The following is a 17,749-nucleotide window of genomic DNA, read 5'->3' as shown; positions in this document are numbered from 1 at the left end:
TTGTACAGGCATCTTTGGACTGAGGTGTGACGCTCATGTGTCTTATTGCAGCACACTGTTATGTTCATCTCAATGTCTTTGTCCTTGAATCTCAAAGGATTCTTGCTAATATACTTATATTAGGTCAATCAAGCAGCTGCAGACGGTGTAATTGAATAGTCAATACCTGGAAGAATAGTAAGCAATGTTTAGAGACGTCTATATTTGTGTTAATGGACTTTTCTTCCTCTCTCGTCTCTCTAGAATATTGCATCTCACAAAATTTAAGGCCATGTATATTGGGTGCGTTCTTAATAATGATCATATGTTGAGCGCTTGCATAGATATGTTCACTGTTGTGACCTTGCAGGGAATGATCTTTGGAGGGAACGGACTTCATGTCCCCTCCTCTTTTCCTCTGCATCAGGGGTGTCAAACGTACGGCCCGAGGGCCGGATCAGGCCCGCGAACAGGTTTTATCCGGCCCACGGGATGAGTTTGCCAAGTATAAAAATTAACCTGAAATTATTGAATGAAAGAAACAGCTGTTCTAAATGTGTCCACTGGATGTCGCAATAGCAATTATTTGTATCTTTGTAGATTATGTTACATATGTACAAAATAAACCACATGATGTTTTGTACATCAGTCGAGGAAAATGATCAAACTACATAAATAACATTCTGTAATTTGATTTTTATATTATTTTTTTATCTTGATAGATTGAAAATTAACACCAATGAGTTGACTGATGAAAATTATCACATGATTAATTCAGAAAATATAAATAATGACAAATAAAGATAGAACACTATTAACCGCAACATGTAAGTGTAAAAAAAACCCAACAACATTGTGATTTGTACATTTTTAGAATGTGCTTGTTCTATTTTTAAACAAAGAAAACACTCTGAAGTTGTCTTTATTTTTAAGTTATCGTGCCGTGATTTTACCAGTCTGGCCCACTTTGGAGCAGATTTTTCTCCATGTGGCCCCTGATCTAAAATGAGTTGGACACCCCTGCTCTCGCAGTAGTCTTCGACAGGGGTACAGCAGGGGCATTGTGAAATGTTTGGCTGACTTTTTTTTTCATATATAATTGTATATATATATATATATATATATATTTTTTTTTTTTTTTTTTTTTCACAAATTCAAATGTTTTTAAATACACAATAACATTAATCTAACACAGTGTAGTAAACAGAAGAATTTAACACGAGATTTGCTCCAGAACTACAGTACCGGTAGTTGCAATGTTGCTTGTGTGCGCCTCACGTCTGCGTGTGCAACGCTGCTATGTATGCTCACTGTTTGGAACACAACACTGAGGAGATTACAATAACACCACTTTTTAGTTACTTTTAAGGACGTCACTATGCAGTGACACGGAAGTGAAAATAAACATCATAAACAACTCAGAGAGGATGAAACGGACACCAATATTAGCCGCACATTTGTTACCTATTACATGGCAACTTCTTGACCCTCATTAAAACCAGATATATAATTAATGTTTATGAAAACTATGAGTGGTCTTTCATTATGTGCTGTTACAAGTTCTGGCAGGAGAAGAAAAGGTTATCCTTCCTGACGAGCCTGGGACAATATTTTAAGAAGGTAGGAACACCTAAAGGACAACAACAGGGGTTTAAGACGTTACGCCCAACTGTAAATCAAACACAAGGATTACCGTTTTATATTTATTCATATTATTATTCAGTTAACTGCAGTCAGGCAGGACATTTGATTGTGAAACTCGAGTAGTTGGATTTGAAGCGCTTGACAATTGCAAAGTGTGATGTGACGATATCACTATCTGAGATTGGAACTTATTTATAACCTGTGGACCACCATCTGTATTCACCAGTATTGCACTGTAACAAGGTACCTTTAGGATAGGGTTGTACAATATACCGGTGCTACTAACGTACCGCGGTACTAATGAATCATAAACAGTACTATACCGCCTCTAAAAAATACCGGTTACCTTTTTTATAATTTTTAAACGGGCATGACAACGCATCGGTGTCACGTCGTGACATTGCTGGTTTTACCAGCATGTATCACGTAGTTCTTACAAGCAGACACAGTGTGTAGACAGAAAGTGGAGAATGGATGCATTTTGGTTGAAAAACTAACGATAAAGGTGAAGCTCTAACACTAAAATGCTGGTCTACAAGAGGTGCTTTAAAACAAGGCTAGCTTGCTAGCGGCTAACGTCGATCCACAGTCGGCAGTGTTTTAGCTACTTCACTGATTCCTCACCGCCATGGCGAAAAATAAAGTAAGTTTCTTACAAATATCATCCCTGCAGGACGAGGAATAGCTAAACATGCTTCACTACACACCTTAGGAGGATACAATAGATCACCGCAAAAAGGCTAGCGCTGCTCCATGTAAACAAATGTCATGAGTGGATCTATACTTGACATCCACTGTAATGATACCAAGTACAAGAGCGTATCTAGTCGATACTACAATGATAACATCGATATGTTTTATCATCACAAAAAGTTTTTTCCTTTTTCAAAATGTATATTATGTTTATAAACTCAGGAAATATGTCCCTGAACATATGAGGACATAATAATAATATGATCAATGTATGATCCTGTAACTACTTGGTATCGGATCGATATCCCAATTTGTGGTATCATTCAAAACCAATGTTAAGCATCCAAACAACAGAAGAATATGTGTTTATTACATTTGAACAGACGTGTAGATAAAACATGTTAAAACATAAAATAACCAAATATTAACAGTAAATTAACAAGTAGGTTAATAATATTTTTTTTACTGCTTGTCCCTCATAATTTTGACAAAATAATAGAATGCGAAATGACACAATATGTGACTGCATATGTCAGCAGCCAAATTAGGAGCCTTTGTTTGTTTACTAATAAAAGACAAGTTGTGTAATATGTTCAGTATTTTATTTAAGGAGAAAATTGTTATTTGATTGCAATAAGAAACATATGTTTAATGTACCCTAAGATATTTTGTTAAAATGAAGCCAATAACGTCATTTTTTGTGGTACCCTTTATTTAGAAAAGTATCAAAAAGTATCGAAACATATTTTGGTACCGGTACTGGTACCAAAACATTGGTACCGGGACAACGCTACTTTAGGACCAGTTTAATTTAAAACACAGTTCTATACAAGCTATACATATAACTAGGCGGTCCCAGCTCCATCTCTACTTTAGTTTGGGGGTCCTTAGCATGGAAAACATTGAAGACCCCTGATCGATTGGTCCCATTTTTAACACATCCGGACTAGTTGTTCAGGAGGAGGTTATAAAACTGAACAGCTGAAATGGGACATGACAGACAGAGCCATTGATTGTATTGATTGATCTCACTAAGGTTTTCTCATCCACTTACATGCTTTGTTTGTTGTTGTTGTTGTTTTTGTCTGGGCTTATATAGAGGCTCATGGAATTTGTCAACAGGACTCTATGGGATGTTAACAGGACTGGAGAATGGAAATGACAATTAATTATCTCATGTCTTTGATGTAGATCAGATGAGGGTGCATATGTTGGACTTCTTTAAAATGCTCCCTCATTTGTCAGTAAACAATGTTTAGCTGAGGATAAATGTATTCGTGAACATTCTTAAAACTTGCTAACTAATATTCCATCCATCTATTTTCTACCGCTTGTCCCTGACGGGGTCGCAGGGGGTGCTGGAGCCTATTTATTTATTTTGGGCGGAAGGCAGATATTGTTTGATGAATATATTTATTTGCTTAATCCAGTTGTGAGGAGGTTTTTTGCGTGCACTATATGTATGTGCACTATACTGTATGTGCGTACAACGATATTGGAACCTTGAGTGTTGGCCGATTATTGATTCTCTATTGCATCATACATAGTACTTAGTAGTGTTCAATGTTAGAAAAGGCTTGATCAAGTAAAATTAAACAGAGAACAATGATAGGTAATACAAACACTAATCTAATTTATTTTCCACATCTGAAATAGACTTGTGCTGTCTTTAAATTCAAGTGGAGTGATATTTTTTATGACAATTAATGGCCATAATGATTATTTAAGTTAAGCTCATCACACAGTAAGTTGAATGATGTGGGCAGGTTTGTTATTGAATACTTTATAACACGCCTTGGATACTTTGTATCCAATATGCAACTAAAATTATTTGATACTTGACAAATGTTGTGCTTTAGGTTCAATTAAGGACACTTACTACGTATGTCTAGCTTGTGTGTAATGGTGTGCTTAGCTGTTGTGTAGCTGCTAGCTCATAGTAGCCAATAGGCTACCATGCTTATGTTTTGTAAATGACTCAAATAAAATACAATATAAGACCAAACTTGTGCGGACATTTGGATGTTAACTGGCTGTCCAACTTTGCACAAGTAAATGTGCTGCACTACTGCTTGTATTATAGTGCTTATGTCAGACATTTTAGATGAAAACAAATATATTGCAATCCAATACTAATTTTTTTTGCTGATATCGGACCGATATGAATACGGGATCGGGACATCCATAATTTGTATTACATGTATGCTAGCATGTCTTCCACATAATTTTTAACGCAACCCATAGGGTGCGCCTACATGAATAAACTTGACCGCAAAGAACTGAAATTACTTTTTTTTTTTTTTTTTTCTAACTTTTGTTAATTGCAGAATTACAGGACAAGTGCCGCCCTAAAGAGGAACTGCACTTTTTGGTGGGAATTTTGCCTATTGTTCACAATCATTATAAAAGACAGATGGGTTTTATTTAATGCATTCCAAATATTAAATACCTAAAACAAAAGTCCACTTACAGCGGGGTCAATAGGATGTATTGTTATTATAAGCGCTAACGCAGGCGAACTATTTATGGCAGCGACGTGATCACTAGCGTGTGTGCCTATGTTTACATCATCGATTGGTCTGCTGTTTCCTCGCTTCCCTGCTCCCTGTAAGTTTATTGTAGATCATAAACCATGCGTTTCACCTGAAAAGTAGATATCTTAAGTAGATAATCTGACAAGTTGGGACACTTTGACAGTCATTTAGGGCCTGTAACTGGCGAGAACCACAAAAAAGGGCTTGTTCCTTCTGCCCCCACACCCCATTTCTACACGAGGATTTCGAGACATTTTTCATCTAAATAAGAATATATGAACATCCAAGCGGGCAGCACGGTGTAACAGGTGTGCCTCACAATACAAAGGTCCTGGGTTCGATTCCCGGATTCGGGGTGTTTCTGTGTGGAGTTTGCATGTTCTCCCCGTGATTGTGTGGGTTCCCTGCAGGGAATGCTACGGCTTCTTCCCACCTCCAAAAGACATGCACCTGGGGATAGGTTGATTGGCAACACTAAATTGTCCCTAGTGTGTAAATGTGAGTGTGAATGTTGTCTGTTGGCCCTGTGATGAGGTGGCGACTTGTCCAGGGTGTACTCCGCCTTTTGCCTGAGTGCAGCTGAGCACCCATGCGACCCCGAGTAGGACAAGCGGTAGAAAATGGATGGATGGGTGAACATCCAAGCAGTCGGAATCCTCATGACATCAGACCTTGTAAAGTATGTGATGTTTTATTACATTTGTTGGCTCTCATAAAGTCTGCAGTGAGCAGAAATCAGTGATGAAAAAAAAAAGCAAACGTTGTGATGCGTTACATATATATTTACTTTATGTATATAAAACCCTAAAGGCGATGTTTGGATGTTTTTTTAGGGGCTCTATAGGCAGAAATGAACAATTCCCATTGGCTTCATTGTAAGCAGACTTTTGATCAAATGTATTTAATATTTAGAATGCATTTAAAAAAAATTAATCCGTCTTTCATAATGATTGTGAACGATATGCACAATTCCCAAAAGAGGTGCAGTTCCCCTTTAAACATTTCAGTCCAGTTTTTTTTTCCCCAATGTAGAGTATATCCACAATATTTGGGTGGGGGGGTATAGACTCCACCACTATCTGGCATTGTTCTTTGCGCTCCTCTAAGTGCTCTTGTTCTTAATGCAAATGCTCCACATGGGTGGACACGCATGACCATTCTCACGGGATAACAACAGACCCCGCGGACGAAACACATCACCTTATTGCTCGCCCAGCACACTCACATAAACACGGGCAGACTGACCAGATCACACCCCCTCAGGGCTGTGGCCAGCGCTTGAGCGATGTCTCCCCAGGGGGCTGATATTTTATAGTTTGTGTCCATCAGTGCCATAGCCCAGGGCACCAGGGTTGACAGTAAGTGCTCTCAACACCGGCGACACTGATTCATCTGCGCTATGACACAGATGAGAAAGAGAGAGTAGGGGCTGGGGTGCGCATATTCAGTTTACTATCAGTACATATGAACTGGGCTCCAAATTGCCTGCTCTTTATTTGTGGGTTCACAGACAACCATGCTTTTCTACAATATGGCGGCCTAAGCCTAACAAAGGGGTCTTCAATCTAACATGGCGTTTCAATTTTTCAGCTTCTACCTCACCATCTTATGTAGCTCTTCTACATTTATATAGGCAGGTTACCTATGAACCTCAGCCTGCTGGATGCGCATACTAAGCAATCAATGTGTCACCTCATCCTGACAATCCTATTTTTTTTTTCACATGAGGCCGCTGCTCATTTTTCCTTGTCAGCAGAAGGTAATTTGCTGTATTGTGATTCGGTCCTAAAACTTGGTGACGAGGTGTCTGATAAGTGGCGAGCCCCTGCCGCAACCCCCACCATACCCGAGCACCACGCACAATATGCAGGGGGGGGGAAATATGAAGGATGCACCCCAACCCCCATCCTATCTCCGACCGACCGCACCCCGCACCCCAACGCCTTATTTCCAGGCCAAGCCCAACATAGTTGAAGCTGAGGCGGGCTGCTAAATTAGATAAGCAGGACTGTGGCGCAGCGCCCCTGATTAATAAAAGATGCAGTGCTCCCTGGGGATGGCCCCTCTGAGGGCCCGGCAGAATCTAGCCTCAGACAATGGAGCCTGCTGCACAATGAACAGGAAATGGAGAAAATGAACCAATCATGTAAATATAACATTTAAAGCAGTACTAGCCTGTGACCCTCTGTAACATTACACATGCAGCATAATAGATAATAATGCCTGCTGAAAGTGTAGAACCTGAACAAAAATGTTAATATATTCACTTATTTTGGAAGTATTGCCCGCTCTTGACTTATGTTGGATACAGAGCCACACATTTGCATGTGTATTTGCTCCTTCAAATTATTTTTGTATATCAACAGTCAACATGCACATTCTTGTCTAATCTACAAAAGTTATTTATACTAGTTGCCATTCACATTAGTTACACACAATCATATGGGATCTAATCCAAGAGCTGTAATTAAAACAAGTGTATTATCAATCAATCAATCAATCAAAATTTATTTATACAGCCCTTAATCACAAATGTCTCAAAGGGCTGCACAAGCTACAACTATATCCTCGGCTCGGATCCCACATCAGGGCATGAATAAACTCAACCCAATGGGAACAATGAGAAACCTTGGAAGAGACCGCAGATGTGAGGACCCCCGCCCCAGTTTTGACTCCTAAAAATTAAACATCATGTTTGTACTTGGAGTGGTGTAGAACTTCACTGCATCATCCTGACAGTGTTTCTAATGTTTAATGTACTTTATTTATCATTGTATTTATTTACCTACCGTATTTAGCAACTATAGGTGAGAGGGATGAAGTATGAGAAACCGTCATGATGATGCAGTGCAGACTACTGAATCAACGCAAACCACAGCTACATTTATAAACAATATGCAGTACTAAAAAAAGAATACATTTCAGACACTTTGGGGGTTTTATATGGGTAAAATCACTTTAAATATGCAGTTATTGCATTCTTTAGGTGTGTGTGATGCTCTGGCTTGTGAGTGCATTTTTTTCATTGTAGAATGTATATACTTTTAATATCTATGTTCATTCTAACAGGCAATTTGATGCAGGTACTTGTTTATTGGCTAAATCAGTACCTGAATAGTCTGACTGTAGATGATAATATGAGGCAGTCACCAGCATGTCAGCACATTATGTAAATCAAGTAGAAAGAACTGAAAATAAATATTGCAATTGTATCACCTCTTTTAATGGATATAATGCACATCTGTTAAAACAAAAACAGCTCTTGGAATCATGTTTTATTCCCCCTTTGGACTACAATTATTATTACTTTGAAATAAATATGTTTTTAATAATAAAAACTACTATTGTATTGTAATTGTATATCATTTTCCAGGTACATTTATTACATTATTGAATGTTTCACATTATAATACTACATGAGCTCAAATGTATCAATATTGCCACAGAAGCTGTATTCAGGTTAACAAAACAACCATCCATCCATCCATCTTCTTCCGCTGATCCGAGGTCGGGTTGCGGGGGAAGCAGCCTAAGCAGGGAAGCCCAGACTTCCCTCTCCCCAGCCGCTTTGTCCAGCTCTTCCCGGGGGATCCCGAGGCGTTCCCAGGCCAGCCGGGAGACATAGTCTTCCCAACGTGTCCTGGGTCTTCCCCGTGGCCTCCTACCGGTCGGACGTGCCCTAAACACCTCCCTAGGGAGGCGTTCGGGTGGCATCCTGACCAGATGCCCGAACCACCTCATCTGGCTCCTCTCGATGTGGAGGAGCAGCGGCTTTACTTTGAGCTCCCCCCGGATGGCAGAGCTTCTCACCCTATCTCTAAGGGAGAGCCCCGCCACCCGACGGAGGTAACTAATTTCGGCCGCTTGTACCCATGATCTTGTCCTTTCTGTCATAGCCCAAAGCTCATGACCATAGGTGAGGATGGGAACGTAGATCGACCGGTAAATTGAGAGCTTTGTCTTCCAGCTCAGCTCCTTCTTCACCACAACAGATCGATACAGCGTCCGCATTACTGAAGACGCCGCACCGATCTGCCTGTCGATCTCACGATCCACTCTTCCCTCACTCGTGGACAAGACTCCGAGGTACTTGAACTCCTCCACTTGGGGCAAGATCTCCTCCCCAACCCGGAGATGGCACTCCACCCTTTTCCGAGCGAGAACCATGGACTCGGACTTGGAGGTGCTGATCCCAGTCGCTTCACACTCAGCTGCGAACCGATCCAGTGAGAGCTGAAGATCCTGGCCAGATGAAGCCATCAGGACCACATCATCTGCAAAAAGCAGAGACCTAATCCTGCAGCCACCAAACCGGAGCCCCTCAAAGCCTTGACTGCACCTATAAATTCTGTCCATAAAAGTTATGAACAGAATCGGTGACAACGGGCAGCCTTGGCGGAGTCCAACCCTTACTGGAAACGTGTCCGACTTACTGCCGGCAATGCGGACCAAGCTCTGACACTGATCATACAGGGAGCGGACCGCCACAATCAGACAGTCCGATACCCCATACTCTCTGAGCACTCCCCACAGGACTTCCCGAGGGACACGGTCGAATGCCTTCTCCAAGTCCACAAAGCACATGTAGACTGGGTGGGAAAACTCCCATGCACCCTGAAGGACCCTGCCGAGAGCATAGAGCTGGTCCACAGTTCCACAACCAGGACGAAAACCACACTGTTCCTCCTGAATCCGCGGTTCGACTATCCGGCGTAGCCTCCTCTCCAGTACACCTGAATAGACCTTACCGGGAAGGCTGAGGAGTGTGATCCCACGATAGTTAGAACACACCCTCCGGTTCCCCTTTTTAAAGAGAGGAACCACCACCCCGGTCTGCCAATCCAGAGGTACCGCCCCCGATGTCCACGCGATGCTGCAGAGTCTTGTCAACCAAGACAGCCCCACAGCATCCAGAGCCTTAAAGAACACTAGATCCGGGCAGTTCTCGTCCACCCCCGGGGCCTTGCCACAGAGGAGCTTTTTAACTACCTCAGCAACCTCAGCCCCAGAAATAGGAGAACCCACAACAGATCCCCCAGGCACTGCTTCCTCATAGGAAGACGTGTTGGTGGGATTGAGGAGGTCTTCGAAGTATTCCCTTCACCGATCCACAACATCCGCAGTCGAGGTCAGCAGAACACCACCCTCACCATACACGGTGTTGACAGTGCACTGCTTCCCCTTCCTGAGGCGGCAGATGGTGGTCCAGAATCGCTTCGAAGCCGTCCGGAAGTTGTTTTCCATGGCTTCCCCGAACTCCTCCCATGTCTGAGTTTTTACCTCCGCGACCGCTGAAGCCGCACACCGCTTGGCCTGTCGGTACCTGTCCGCTGCCTCAGGAGTCCTATGCGCCAAAAGAACCCGATAGGACTCCTTCTTCAGCTTGACGGCATCCCTCACCGCCGGTGTCCACCAACGGGTTCTAGGATTACCGCCAAGACAGGCACTAACTACCTTGCGGCCACAGCTCCAATCAGCCGCCTCGACAATAGAGGTGCGGAACATGGTCCAATCGGACTCAATGTCCAGCACCTCCCTCGTGACATGTTCAAAGTTCTTCCGGAGATGGGAATTGAAACTCTCTCTGACAGGAGACTCTGCCAGGCGTTCCCAGCAAACCTTCACAATGCGTTTGGGCCTGCCAGGTCTGTCCGGCATCCTCCCCCACCATTGCAGCCAACTCACCACCAGGTGGTGATCGGTAGAAAGCTCTGCCCCCTCTCTTCACCCGAGTGTCCAAAACATGAGGCCGCAAATCCGATGACACAACTACAAAGTCGATCATGGAACTGCGGCCTAGGGTGTCCTGGTGCCAAGTGCACATATGGACACCCTTATGCTTGAACATGGTGTTCATTATGGACAATCTGTGACGGGCACAAAAGTCCAATAACAAAACATCACTCGGGTTCAGATCCGAGCGGCCATTCTTCCCAATCATGCCTCTCCAGGTTTCACCGTCGTTGCTAATATGAGCGTTGAAGTCCCCCAGTAGAACGAGAGAATCACGCGGGGGAGCACCCTCAAGTACTCCCTCGAGTGAATCCAAAAAGGGTGGGTACTCTGAGCTGCTGTTTGGCGCGTAAGCGCAAACAACAGTCAGGACCCGTCCCCCCACCGAAGGCGGAGGGAAGCTACCCTCTCATCCACTGGGTTGAACTCCAACGTGCAGGCTCTGAGCTGGGGGGCAACAAGAGTTGCCACCCCAGCCCGTCGCCCCTCACTGCTGGCAACGCCAGAGTGGAAAAGAGTCCAGCCCCTCTCGAGAGAACTGCTTCCAGAGCCCTTGCTGTGCGTTGAAGTGAGTCCGACTATATCTAGCCGGAACTTCTCCACCTCGCGCACTAGCTCATGCTCCTTCCCCCCCAGCTAGCTTCTGTAGCCGAGGATTGGACCGCCAAGTGCCCTGCCTTCGGCTTCCGCCCAGCTCACATTGCACCCGACCTCTATGGCCCCTGCTATGGGTGGTGAGCCCATTGGAGGGGGAACCCACGTTGCCTCTTTGGGCTGTGCCCGGCCGGGCCCCATGGGGACAGGCTTGGCCACCAGGCGCTCGCCATCGTGCCCCAACTCCGGGCCTGGCTCCAGAGGGGGGCCCCAGTGACCCGCGTCCGGGCGAGGGAAATCTGAGTCTCGGTTCTTGTATTTCCATAGTAGTCTTCGTTAACAAAACATTAGACTTAGACTTAGACTTAGACAAACTTTCATTTAATTACTCGATTATTTCTTGAAAAATGTTTCATAAACTTCCACAGGGCAGAAAAAAACATGTTTAATAGAAGTGTGAATACAAATAAAAAAGAAATTAGAATTACAAAGTGATACGCTTTCCCTGGAAACGCACCAAAATGTAATAGCTTGTTTTTCCAATGCAGCAACCTTTTGCAAAGTTCTGGAGGAAACTTGCTAACGAACCAATCAACAAATGGTGATCAAAACAAATCTCAGAACATATTATTTGCAGGCGTTCCGATGTTCTGCACTGCATCATGCTGCCATGTCACTCCTGCTTCCTATTGGCACGTGCATCCCTATTGGCTTTGTAGAATGCAATCTTCCTTCTCACTGCTGTCTGTGAAATAGCCTGCGATGAGCCAGTTGCGTATGTAGCCCAACAGAATCAAAAAGAACCTGCCTGTTATTTTCAAACTTGGGTTTCAGATTGTTTTTTTAAGGTGGTGATTTGTTCAGTACTCACATCATTATACAAATGCATTCAGAGGGTCCTGAGTGCACAACAAAATGGTTCAGCAGTCTGAATACTGAGATGAGTCATCTACACGTATGTGCGTGACTTTTCAGAGGAACGTTTCTCATTTTGTACGCGACGTTCAATTGTCGCGAACACCAGGGCCTTTATCTTGAAATAACCTCCACCTGCTTCTGCCGGCGAACAATAGCGAGACGCTTCTAATTTTCTGCAAGATAATGCAAGTCATATTGAGATGAAAAAGGTCAAGGGTTAACCTGTGAGATTCTGATTGGTTTTGAGCCCTCGCCGTCCCCCTTGCTGGAGATAAAATGGAAAGCAATATTTCATTTACAGCACCGCGACTCTAAGTCTGCGTCGCGATTTTAGGCAATAGTTGGGTGAGGAGGTGTGCAGTTGTGCGGTGATTACAGTGCATCTAACCGTCAGCACTCGACACACAACAATGGTCCTGATGATATCTTGCATCAGCAATTTTTTTTCTGTCTCTGCTTTTTAGCCGTTCAATTTTCTCCAAAGTCCTCCAACCTACAAGGATTGATGGCTTTTGGGTATGCATATGTATAGGCTGCCAATGTGCACTTGAACTTGCGTTTGACCTTCATCTGCACACTGAGCATTCTTTTTTAAAGCAGTTTTAGTCCAAGCAGATATTATACGTTGTAATACAGCACACGTTATTCATGCTTAATTCTTGATGTTTGAAAAACAAGGGTTCAATGAAGATGAATATGTTTTTGTTTTTTCCTCACTAAAAAAACTATTGGTTAAAAAGGGACCTATTATGATTTTGGTAACACTTTAGTATGGGGAACACATTCACCATTAATTAGTTGCTTATTAAAGTAACAAATACTTAATTTAGAGTTATTTGTAGACTAGGGGAACATATAAGGGTTAGGGTTACTAATAAGCAATAATTCTGAGGTTATTGAGGGAAGACTCTTAGTTAATGGCTTACTGGTTGTATAATAAGGCCATGCGGAATAAGGCATTAATAAGTACTTAATAATGACTAATTAAGAGCCAATATGTTACAAATTTGCATGTTAAAAAGCAACTAATTAATGTTGAATATGTGTTACCCATACTAAAGTGTTACCATGATTATAATCTACATTTGAAACACTTAGTTGTAATATGTATCGGGAATGCTTTGGTGTAAATGTTGCATACATTTTTCTTCCTGGAGGCGTTCCCAAATTGCAAATGAATCCACGCCACACCCTCTCTAAAAGTATCATAATTTATCTCATGAAAATATACCCTGTTAAATATATATCTTGAAGACTGATGTCACTGCTATTTATTTCCAGATACGGTTGAAAATAAACCTCATAAATATTATATGGATTTACCCAGTCACAACATTAGGTACACCTGCACACTCGCCGATCGATATAGACTGCATAAAAAACAAAGGCTTATTATCAGAATTTATGTAACTGCATGCCGCACGTCGGTGTTATTATGCGCATGCCACGATTAGATGAAAATAATACTTTATCCTGTGTTTTCTCATAGCCTGAATGTCCAAATAAGGACATCCACCTCGCTCTGACATCACAATGTAGCCAGACTGCAAAACCCCGCAAACAGAAGCAGCCAAAACTGTGTGCAAGCTTACGCCAAAATGCATTATCCTTATGATATGACGCTTTGGCATTGTTTAACACAAGTATCCAACATTGTAACATGTATAAGTCAGAAAAATACTCAATTGATCATAGATCCCTTTTAGAAACCCACTTGTAGTGTGTTTAAATGTATTGAGCACTAATTGTAAATGACACAGTTTCTTGGCCGATGTTAGTTGGAGCAAAAAGCTTAGAGAAGTAAGAAACTTGCAGTGTATAAGCAAAGAAAATAGTACATTGCTGAAGGCCTAAACAAAGCCTAAACTAATGCAACTCAAATCACAAAATCCCTCTGTCTTAATAAAGGACCCAGTGACACCTATAACAAATCTATGACATAAAAATAATTCATATTAGTGGATATTGTGTGGAAATCCCCTAAAGCATTACAGTACATACAAACAACATGAGCTCATTTATCATTTTCTCTGTCTTTCATTTCTTTGCTTGAATAATCTCTTTGACCTGGTTTCTTGTGCATCTTTTTTTTCTTCTTTTATGGCACCCTGAGGGCCATACGCGTCACACATTATGCAGTCACCCAAACAACCTCTTGCAGAGAGCGGTCCAGTTTGTGGGAGGGGCTTCAAGCTGCCCTGGAAGGTCACTCCCAGTGGTCATGTGACCGGCCACTGGCGCCCCTCGGGTCAAATGACAAACGAAGCTGCCAGGACCAGGAGGGTGTCAGGGGTGTTTTTGCACAAAGCATTCTATAAAAGTGTAACTGGGCTGTATTTGCCCTTTCCTCTTGCTGTGTGTTCGGCCAACAGGCCCCTAAAGATCTCTTAAAAAAGTGCTGATGCACTAGTGCTCATGTAATCCTTCTCGCTGTGCTCCACCTCAAACCCCTCCTCTAACCTCCCTCGCATTCCCTCACAGCCCGCTTCTGCTGCTGATGCGGGCGACATGGTGACGGGATGAAGGGGGCTTGTTTGGGCCCCAAGCTAATCAGCGCACATTAGAGCATGACTAAATAAATCTTAAGTGCTGCTAATTGCTTACCAGTGAAAACAATAACAGGACACTTGCCCAGAGGCTCTGGAGTAGCGAGGGGCTGGGGCACTGGGGACCATGGGTGAGGGGATGGTGGGGGCTGGCACCGGGCCAAGAGGAGACACCAGCACCATCCGTCACCCCCTCTGCCTTCATGTTTAACTCACACACCACTTGGCACTGTCACTGCATGCGCCAGATGCCCCACACCCGCCATATGCAGCACATGTTGCCTGCAAACCTCATCAGCCAAGAATTAGCCTTACATGAGGACTCCAGACAGGCCTGGTCCTCTTCTAGCACCATCTTACATCACTGCATTAATACACATGAATTAGTAATGACACAATTAGACCGGGTTGTTCTGACATTTGCTTTACATTAATGCGTTCTCCGGTGTGCACCATAAGACCTCAGACCTTTAGATATTAGAGACGGAGAAGAAGCCCTGGTTAGTATAACGTAAGAAGGCTACCATGACCCTTACATCAGACAGGATGTCTCCTCTTGGAATTGTTGAAAATGTGCTATCCTGTCCTGTCCTGTGCTGTCTTTTAAAATTCTGTTTGTTTCTGACACAGGCTGCCTGTCTGTGAGGGAGGTGTTTGAACAGCCTACAAACTACTGTGACCAAAGGTAGGTGTAGCTCAGTTGCAGACTCACACAAGAATTTAAAGGGACATAGAAAAACAAAGATTTAATGTTGGTCCTGCAAAATTGGCATCAGTGCACCTTGTATGCACTGTACATTTGTGGTCAGAAGATTACATACAGAAAGTCCTATTCATTTGTGGTCTTCAATTATTTATTTTAAAGTTGTTGTTTTTTTAATTTTGCCTTTCATTCACAATCCCGATGTGAGACAAGAACACATAGTTAAATACTACAGCTAACAATATAAATAATGGGAGTCATCTATTCCGCCCAAAAATCCCTCTAAAAACACATCCAAAACCACCAACAATACTTCCTTTACATGTCTGTATCAGTGACGTGTGGTGAGGTTGATGGCTGGTGAGGCACTGACTTCATCACAGTCAGATTTACAAACATATGAGCTCTAAAGAGTATCTTATTCACCATTTGATTGGCAGCAGTTAACGGGTTATGTTTAAAAGCTCATACCAGCATTCTTCCCTGCTTGGCACTCAGCATCAAGGGTTGGAATTGGGGGTTAAATCACCAAAAATGATTCCCGGGCGCGGCGCCGCTGCTGCCCACTGCTCCCCTCACCTCCCAGGGGGTGATCAAGGGGATGGGTCAAATGCAGAGGACACATTTCACCACACCTAGTGTGTGTGACAATCATTGGTACTTTAACTTAACTTTAACTTTACACATACAAATTGTAGCACACAAAAAAGCACATTTAATAAAAAAAAACTTAATTATGGTCTTACTTATAAATGAATTCCATGCGCCGCTTCTTCTGAACAAAAGCATCGATAACTTGTTTATAGAAGTCTTCCTTATCTTTCTTCAGTTTTAAAAGTCTCTCTGTCTCGATGGAGATCTTCCTTTAAATATTACCTCCTGCTTCGGTTGAAAGTCCAGTTTAGAAAACTGTTTTATTTTAGATATGTAATCCTCCATGTTTATAGTCCAGGCAAGAGGAAAAAATAAACGATCACTGCTAACTGTTGCTGCTTGTTGTCACTTCTTCTGCAGCCGAGTAGTCGCATGAATGATCTCTGGGATCACTACCGCACTCTACCACCAGGAGGCGGGATTACTGTGAGCCTCACACAGTGCGTCTTCGCAGCAGTTTTATGATTGCTCAGCACAAGAAATACGTTACACACATACAGTTGTTGACAAAATACACTGTACATTATATACCTCAGATAACTAAACTATGGAAATGTATAATATAATTCATATAGCAATACGGTCTCACTGCACAGCAGGCCAGCAGTTAGCCGAGTCATTGCGCAATCCATGGTGAGGCTCAACTCAGTGACGTGCCTCAACTGGCTGCTGATCACCGCAAGTCTCTTCTCAGTATTTGAACGGCAAATGTGAAAATTCAGCGATTTTGAATAAAAATAATCTAAAACTGGTCAAGTAAAATGGAAAATATTTTTATAGTATAATCACTGGATACATAAAACAATTTAATTTTTTTCTTTTCTTTTTACATTTTTTTTCTTTCCATGATGGCACGTGAGGCCCCGCCTCACCTGCCTCCTCTGACTGCACGTCACTGGTCTGTATATTAATCAAGTATTAGCGACATTGTTATTGTAAGAGCTGATGCAAAGGAACTATGTTTATGATCACAGAGGTAACAAGCTTACGCAGCTATTGACATACTGAGCCGCTGCATCGCCTCTAAGTTGGTAAAAGTTGTTTTTTTTATCAGAAAATTGTGGTCAAGAAGTTTAAGCTCTGCCTTTTCTTACTCTTTTTTGGACATGTTGCAAGGAGAAATTACAAATGTTGATGTAACATGCTGTAATTGTAAGCATGTTTGAAATAAACTTAAACCATAGACCAAAAATCATAAGCCAAGACCTTGGTCAACTTTGAAATTCAACATAGACCCTACGACATTGCTAAGATGCTAATTTTCGCCCAACTTTTTATTTTCTTTGGAGTGAGGCTTATGATTAATTCATCATCTAAATTGGAAACACAAGTATTGTGCTGAAAGATATAAACATCCCATCAGTTAGCATCCCAGTGAGAGCCTACATTGTACAGTAAGCGATTGTTTTATTATGTTTATAGTTTATTTTCCTTGTTTAACTCTTAGCAATACTGCTACATGATACTTTGTGTTTCACTATAACTAGATCTGCTTATCACTCAGCGTCTAAAGCTTCTTGCTCAACCACCCTCTGTATATTCAAGCTCTAAAAGGTAAGGTTTTGGAACATTGTTTTTCCCAAAGTTGTCCTTGTTGGCTTTCACAAAGTCTGTCATGATTTGTAGGTTGTTGTTGGTATAGGAAATACTGAACATTGTTATGCGCTCAGTGAAATCAATGTGCCGCGAACATGTTCTGGCAATGCTTATAAGGACCAAAATACATAAATATGAAATGTTATTATGAATGA

At 42.3% G+C, this 17,749-nt stretch overlaps 1 protein-coding gene across 3 annotated transcripts in view; it reads left to right on the top strand.

Annotated features, from left to right (window-relative positions):
• Positions 1-17,749, top strand: part of zfhx3b (zinc finger homeobox 3b) — a 435,085-nt gene that overhangs the window by 78,020 nt on the left and 339,316 nt on the right. For all 3 annotated transcript variants that reach the window (XM_061964037.1, XM_061964041.1, XM_061964035.1), the window contains exon 3: positions 15,272-15,326. The gene's annotated coding sequence lies outside the window, so the exon portion shown is untranslated. The remainder of the gene's footprint in view (positions 1-15,271; positions 15,327-17,749) is intronic.

Source organism: Nerophis lumbriciformis, linkage group LG06 (genome assembly GCF_033978685.3).
Source record: "Nerophis lumbriciformis linkage group LG06, RoL_Nlum_v2.1, whole genome shotgun sequence".
NCBI lineage: Eukaryota > Metazoa > Chordata > Actinopteri > Syngnathiformes > Syngnathidae > Nerophis > Nerophis lumbriciformis.
The sequence above is the reverse complement of the archived record's forward strand: the minus strand, read 5'-3'. Positions and strand labels throughout refer to the sequence as shown.